The following is an 8607-nucleotide window of genomic DNA, read 5'->3' as shown; positions in this document are numbered from 1 at the left end:
AAAATGAAACAAAGAAATAAATATATAAAACAACAACAACAAGAAGCATTAAAAGACAGCTCAATAATACCACCTCAAAAATATTAAGATGTTTTTAAATTGGATTTAAAAATGGGTGTCTACCTTGGTGGATTAAAAAAAAAAGTTATACTGCTCCATAATGGAAGTATTTTATAAATCACAGTGTAGGCGTATTGCTTATATCTGGGAAAAAATTCCCTAAACATATTATAATGGTAATTTGAGTGACAATCACTTTTTTTTTTTTTTTAAAAAGAGCCGATTCAAAGAACCGACTCGTTCGCAAATGACACATCACTCATGGAAAGAACCTTTCAGCCGACGAAGCAAAATAAATGTACACACCAGCTTCTCTAAATCCAACTATGAAACGTATTCTGGAGGGATCTGAATAATTTTATACTTTAACAAAATCTCAAATGCTAATTTAAGTTAAATATAAAAAAAATAGTCCTTAGGGCAAAAGTCAAACATCTTAGCATTAGATGTTCCACTGTCAGTTGTCTTTTCTAATCTGGTCTCTAATTTACTGCTGTTGTCCTATACAGGTACTTCTTCTTGTTGTTCTTCCTCTTGTTGTTGTTCTTCTTCTTGTTCTTCTTCTTCTTGTTCTTCTTCTTCTTGTTCTTCTTCTTCTTGTTTTTCTTCTTCTTCTTGGTGTGTTATAAGAGGAATAAAACACTTCCCGACATGCTGTTTCAGAAAACTAATCCACTTCGGGGTGACAACAGTAACTCCACTTCATCACACCACACCACACCACATTATTTTCCTCTAACAGCATGACATGGAGTGTTTTATTGCTTAGTAAGGATTCAGTGCTTCTCTTAAATCTAGTTAGTTTATGGAGACGGAGGATATTCAAGAATCAATTGATCACAGAAGCTAAATTCAGGAAGCGCCAACATGAAGTACTGTCAATAGCAACAGTTTGGTTGTTTTGGCTGCAACAATTACTAAAAAACGCCACTAAAAAACAAAACAAACTAGATTTATCACACAAAAAAAAGACTTGAGACTAATCACTAATCAGGTCTCTTTTGTAGGTGAATTCCAGCCTAGTGAAGCTAATGTAGTACTGGTCTTGTCTCACAGTTTTCACTTTCACCCCTCAGGATTCAGTATTTCATTTACAAGCAGAAAATCATGAGTCAGAGATTTTACCTTCTGAGTGACAACGTTACACTTTCTGGTTTCTCTTTAACACTACAAGGTTTTTCAACTTCAAGAAAAAAATAAACATTGATTATAGCTATGGACAGACTGAGAATTATGGTGTGTCTTTCTTTAATAAATAAAAATTCCAATTGTTGGAGAGTTGCTGTGGCATAAGGTGAACAAAATGCTTTCAGGATGTGCTTTTTTGAAAAATAATCAGCTTTGTTGGCTCATTATCCTTTGAGGAAAAATAAAAACAATGTGTCATTTTCCCTCCAAGAAAGCTAACAAAGCTGATTCCAGGTTGCTAATATTAGCAAGCCTCAAGTGTTTAGAGCCCAAACATGCTCCAGCAAGCACAAACACAGATTTAAAGACTGGTGCATGGCAACGCTGACAAGTTATTCTTTAACTTCCTCTTTTGTGTTTACGTAGCATATCACTAAAAAAACTATCTGGCTTTCTCGTTCTTACAGAGAAGTGTGCTTGTAATGTTTACAGTGCTTGTAATGTAGTGCCACAGATTTGCATACTACAAATGGTGACGTTGTGTTTTTGGTCAGATTTGTATTTGTCCTGCATGCATTTGTGTTAATCTGTCAGAGAGGGGACCAGTCAAACCTGCCCATGATGGCCGCCAGCCACACGTCCCCTGTGTTATTTCAAGTCCAAAGCCTGAACGACTTCCTGTTAACCGGCCCAGGAGGATATCTGTGCTAAAAGCAAAACATACTTTAAATGCATATTATTATAGCAGTGTGCTTTTTCGTTAGTGCACGCTGATGGATCTGTCAAACCTCAAGAGTAGGCAACCAACCAGGTAGCAGTGCCTTTTATTCCAAAATAAATAAATAACTAAATAAATAAATAAACCTAAGTAAAGACCATTATAGTTACCAAAAACACAGACTATTAAGATATTTTTGTGCAATAACATATAATAATAATAATAATAATAATAATAATAATAATAATAATAATAATAATAATTGTAAAAAACAAAAAACACAAAACATAATCTAAATGAAAACATTAAACAAAACAGTTTTTTTCACTACTCCTCCTACAAATTTTGTCCAGTCATCACCAGATTTGGCAGAGGACATCTTCACATTAAGCCACTCAAACATTATCAAAAGAATTTTGAATACTCCAAATGGTTTATCTGTAATGGGCCAATGAATCTGACAGCAAAGCTGCCAAACGTATGCAACAACTTTAGGCACTTACACAAAACTTGGTAGGCCACTTCAGGACCTTGACCTGAGACTAGGAAACAAATTTCGTGCCAGCACTACTTATTGGTCAAAAGTAGCAATAACATGCTAAAAATGCATCCATCTAAGTGCCTTTTTTGCTACACTTCCTGCAAAGTTTGTCCAATCAAATTCCTCAAATTTGGCTCACATCATCTTGAGACCTGTCTAAACAAAAGTTATCAGAGGAAATCAGATATTCAAAACTGTTCTCCCATAATGGACTGGCAAATGCGTGAAACTACAAATCATTCTTGAATCCCTTTACCTACAGTTATGTCTCTGCTTTCCCATGATCGTAATGTTTCTGTGTATGTGTGGCTCACCGATTCAGGGTGCTTGGCCTCTGAAAATTCTGCTTGCAGCTTTAGTTATTATTATTATTATTATTATTATTATTATTAGTAGTAGTAGTAGTAGTAGTAGTAGTAGTAGAAGTCGGATTATTATTATTATTATTATTATTATTATTATTATTATTATTATTATTATTATTGTATCACACCAGTAGGCTATTTCTGTACTTGCCTCACATTTAACCAGCTAAAGAACTTATGTTTTACTTGTAGACTATTAATAAAACCTTAAACAAATTAAATAACGTGTTTTGCAAATACCATACATGTCACACATGCTCAGTATGCATTTTGTATACTTTTTTGAAGATTCACTTTTCTGAAGATCAGACACACATAATTCCTCCATGACTTTGAAGCTAAAAATGTAAACAAAAATAATGCGTCTAAAAATGACTGAAACAAAAAATATCTAAAAATAAAAACAGGCTAAAAGTGAAATGAAAGTGATTTGCAAATGAAATTAAATCAAAGCTATCATAACACTGTTTAATAATTTAAATGCCTAAGAGAGATCTGTTGATGTTTTTCACTCTAAACTTTTATGTAGCATTTAAGCCTGTTAAGCATATTGAGCACATGAGTTTGTGAGTCACCGTGTCAGCTTTGCATCCTCAGGGTTTAAATATAAGCCTCTCATGCCCTAATGCTCTCTGTATGGAAATTATTTATTAGGTGATTTGTTGACAAAGGGCGGATTTGACAAAATCCTGTTACCATCAAGCCATGGAGGCTCATGTTGTTTTTGTTGTCTACAGAGTCCTCTAGAGGACAATATCTGAAATGAGTTATCTGAAGTTCCCCTCCTGAAGATCTAATCCATGCACAGAGCTTAACCAGGAGTGTTAGAGATGAGAAAATGCAACAATGAGCAAAACGTGTGACTTCCCCAGGCTGAGGATTGACACTAAACCAAGCAATAAGGTCATTACTGGCACCACATTCATTATCTTAAAGAAGTCTGTAAGCAAAACCAGATACAGAATCATTCAACAAAAATCAGCCACAGAACATTACTTTGGTGAATTCACACAAGCTGTTCATGCCTCGACTTGTCAGCATTGTCTCTATAACCAGATTGGTCTTGTGGTAGTCATTCAGAAATAATTTTCTGTACTGATCAGTAAATATCTCCAGTCAATCTAGAAAACATATGTTGCCTTTGCTTCACAGTGTTCTTTTAGGTTTAGTAGACTGTAACCTATGGGAAAACAGAGATGTTTGGGGTAGATTGGGCGATAACTAGGTAAAGAGAGGGTAGATTGCGGAATAATAACAGCCTATCAGAGCAGGATGAATGGCATGATAATGAGCAAGGCAGAGGAGGATGGATGGATGGCTGGATAGTGAGCAGGCCAAACACAGAGAATGTCTGGAGGGATGGTGATCAGATCAGAGGTATTGTGAGGAGGCTGAAGAGAAAGGTGGGTAAAGGGATAAAGAGCAGGTAGGTAGATGAGAATGGATGGATGGATGGATAGATGGAAGGTAAAGGTGTTAGGATGGGGGAAATAATAAGAAGATAGTGCAAAATTTCTTCATGGATAAATGGTCAGTGAGGCAGGGTGGGTAAGAGAAGGATGGATAAAGGAATAAAGAGCAGGTAGGTAGAGATGGATGGATGGATGGGTGGATGGCAAGAGAAATGGAGGGGAGTTAGAGGTGGCTGGTTGGATGGATAGTAAGCAGATGAGAATGTAAGCAGCGATAGATAGATATTGAGGATGAGTGCATGGAGGAAATAAGTGGCTGTAGTGGAGAATGAACAGATAGTGAGCGGATAGAGGGAAATGAATGGAGGGATAATGTAAAAGATAGAAAGTAGAAGATAGAGGGATAAGTGTTTTCTAGTATTTCCAGAAGCATATAGGTAGGATTTATATTCGATTAAAAAAACAACAAAAAAAATGTCCAGTTTAAGCCACGCCCACTTCAAGTTCAAATCCGAATACAAATGGGAATATTTGGAAAATTATACAGATATAGATAGTGTCATTGCATTACACTCCTACCATACATTCGTTTATTATGTCTGAAGCCATCAGGGTGGAGTCATGTGATCTTTCTGTGACAAAACATTTTGTTTTCCCAGCCCTGCTCTCTCGTTGTAAATCACTCTGAACAATAGTACACTTAAAAAACACTGTGCATCTGAAAGTCCTGCATTGTGGAATTGCACAGATCCAACCACAAAAGGGAACCTCAAAGGAAAAATAATAATATTTTGATCCGGAGTCTTGAGGCAGTCTGAATATGTGCTGCTTTGTTGCCTTGGGAGCAAAACTAAAATCAATACAGCTGAAGGGTGGGGTGTAGAAATGATGACATAATCAGTGGGAAGGGTGAAGGCCTGTGGATCGTGGATTCCCCTGGATGAGTAGTTCACTCCACACATCTGGAGAAGATCACAATGTTGTTAGGTGTCTTGACTTTCTGCTCGGGTAGGAACTATTTTACAAGATTATATAGTGTACATATTCACAAATGTGGACATATCACTAGAATTAAGTCATTATACGTTCTCCTGAATGACATTTTTCCTGAATACCTTGGTATCTTGGTGCAGATGTATGACTCAGACATTATGTTTTGGGCACTGTTGGAACACAAGTGACACACTGTGCTAGACAATTCAGACAACTATTCTCTCTATTTGGTATTTTATGAAGCCGTTTTAACCACAGTTAATCAAGTTTGTTATTTGCAATCCACTAAAATCAGTTCAACTGACAGACTTTCAAAAGCAGTCGTGCAACAGCAAACTCTCTAGAGGTTTTATACACACATTTAGAAACAATTAATTTACACATGTAAGTTACATGTGTGAGGGTAAATTGGGGTGTGTCATATACAAATTACATGTAAATGAAAGACAAGTGGGTGGGACCTTGCGTCCATTCAGCTGAAGCTGATTCGTCATTGTCATATGATAGTTTGACAACACCATATTTAACCGTGTGCATGAGGTACTTTTCCATATGGCTGCCTCTCCGTGTGCGCCAAACACACCTCTGGTGTTTATTGCCAAAAAGCTCTATTTTGGTTTCATCTGCCCATAGAACCCAAACCCATTTTTTCCAGTAGTGTCTGGACAACTGAAGACACTTGAGTTTGTTTTTGAATTAGTAGAGGCTTTTTTCTTGAAACCCTTCCAAACAACCAAGGTGACGTAGGTGACTTTGGCTTGTAGTTTTGTAGATTTTCTGACCCCAAGATGCAACTAACTTCTGCAATTCTCCAGCTGTGATCCTTGGAGATATTTTGGCAATCCTCTTCACAGTGTGTCGAGACGATATAGACACACGTCCAATTCCAGGTTTATTCATAACATTTCCAGTTGACTGGAACTTCTTAATTATTGCCCTGATGGTGGAAATGGGCATTTTCAATGCTTGTGATATTTTCTTATAGCCACTTCCCATCCTGTGAAGCTCAACAACCTTTTGCCGCACATCACAGTTATATTCCTTGGTCTTACCCATTGCTATGAATGACTAAGGGAATTTGGCCTATGAATTACCTCATATTTATACCCCTGTGAAACAGGAAGTCATGGTTGAACAAATTTCCTGTTCCTAGTCACCCAGGTGTACAAAAAAAAGTTAAATATCAATAGGAATATACTTCAAATATATTTTTCTCATATAAATTTATAGGGGTGCCAATAATTGCACACCTATATTTAACAACTATATATATGCATACATATATATATATATATATATATATATATATATATATATATATATATATATATATATATATAGTAAAAGAGCAAGGTATTGGACCGGTACCTGATACCATATACATCAATCCGTGTGCACATGTTTGCATCTTTGAAGAATAAGGACCATTACTATGTCTTCTCTTGCAGAATGGTTTCCTGTACATTGTACCCTATTCTAAGCCATCACTAATTTGGCATGTGGTCATCATATCAAATCAGTATCGATCCAGTAATCTCTATCGAGTAATTACCAGAAAAATCTCCAGTTATTAGCATATAAATAAATCATATGATGACTATTTCAGTGATAACACCCTCTGAAAGATTTGACATTATGTTTAAAATAAATTTCATTGTGTTCAAAGTCCCTCAGCACATATTTTCTATTCTATTTGACTGAAATTGCTAAAAGATTGTACTTTGTAGGTCCCTTTAAACACCTTTACTGGGCTTTAACGGAGTCATAATTCCAACGTCATCATGGGCATGTCATGATCACTGATTTCCATTCACATATCAAGTATTGGGAATGCACTGCCCGCAACCCGAGCTTCACTTATTGCACAATTTTCCGCTGTCTTTTGCATCCTGCGCATGCATTCCACTCAATGACATTTTAAAATACGTCATATTACAACAAGATTATTATTATTACTTTGCATATAGGTTGTTATACCAGTTGATGTGCGCTTAATGGCGCACCTTAGCAAATTAACATTCCAGTTTAGACTGTTGAACCACACCTTCATGTATAACTTTGTAGAATGATGTGAATCGTGCGCACAATTTGTTTCCATCCCCCCATGAATAATACGACAAAATAACCTAACAACAATCAATTCATTAGCAATGAAACATTTGTGCCAGTTGAAAGCTAAACACTAAGGCACATTAATGTGTTCATTTTCCATGTGTACTGCACATGCTGTTGATTCATTTCTTTTTTATGTTAATTGTTCCACCTATCAGGCAGGTGGTTTTATTTCCCCACATGATTTCTCACAATTTTTTCCTACATGAGTTTTTTTTTCCCATGTTCTACATTGTTTTGTTTTTTTTATATATATTTTTTACATGTTCCTCACTCAATGTCACATGTTTACTTGGGTTCACATGTCTGTCCACATTCACATGTTTATCACATTTGATTCCATATTACTATGCAATATATGTGATTTTCTTTCCCCCTAACAATGGTAGAAAAAGTTGGGTTTTTCTTCGTGGATCTACAGTGCTTGGTCTTCTCAGAGCTCCATCAGGGTTTGGAGTATAACAATTCCTGTAAACAAACATATATGACTTAAATACACTGTATTTGATAGTTAAAAAACAAAACTCCTTGACCCTGAGCCTGTACTAGTAGCCTAAGAGCATGTCTCCATTTTTTAACAAAAAGACTCACTTCAGCATGATGGGTGGAGACAGCTGAGGTTGGGCCAGCTGTAATTATAACACACATGATTATACAATGGAAATGAAGCAGTGGAGCAGTGTAGCACCAACCTATTTATTTTTCACCCCGGAGTCTAAGTAACTTTCTGTTTCTATGCGTCATGAACTTTGTTTAATCTATAAAGAACTTATGATTTGGAACCTGTAGTTTCACAGAGAAGTGCTTGAACAGTAACACTTATTAACTTCACCTGACCACATTTTCCATGTTTAGCACTCACTAAAGTCTTGATCCGTATAGAGCAAGCCCTCATTTCCAGTGCACATACTCACAACCTTACTCTTCATTCACAAACTAAGCTCCTACTTCACCACCATAGACCTCATGCCGTCTTGTTCCATCACTCGTAAGTTAAATATCAAGACACACAATCTTCTCTGCTAGGGGTAAGGTCTCTCCCCTCAACTGAAGGGAGCATCTCACCATTTTCAGCCACACTCAGCAGTCTGAGGTCTGGTTTCGATGCTGACAAAAGAACATCATCTACAAATAGCATGATTCAGAAAGAAGGGAAAAGATGATCAGCTATAGAGCGTCGAATGACGATCAGAGAATGTCATTTATTGCTCTGATAGAGCTGGAGCAGTCTATTAAGGGAGAAAAACATGACAGTGCATCAAAATGATGACATCTACA

This window comes from Ictalurus punctatus, chromosome 15 (genome assembly GCF_001660625.3).
Source record: "Ictalurus punctatus breed USDA103 chromosome 15, Coco_2.0, whole genome shotgun sequence".
NCBI classification, from domain to species: Eukaryota; Metazoa; Chordata; class Actinopteri; order Siluriformes; family Ictaluridae; genus Ictalurus; species Ictalurus punctatus.
This window is presented reverse-complemented; position numbering follows the sequence as displayed.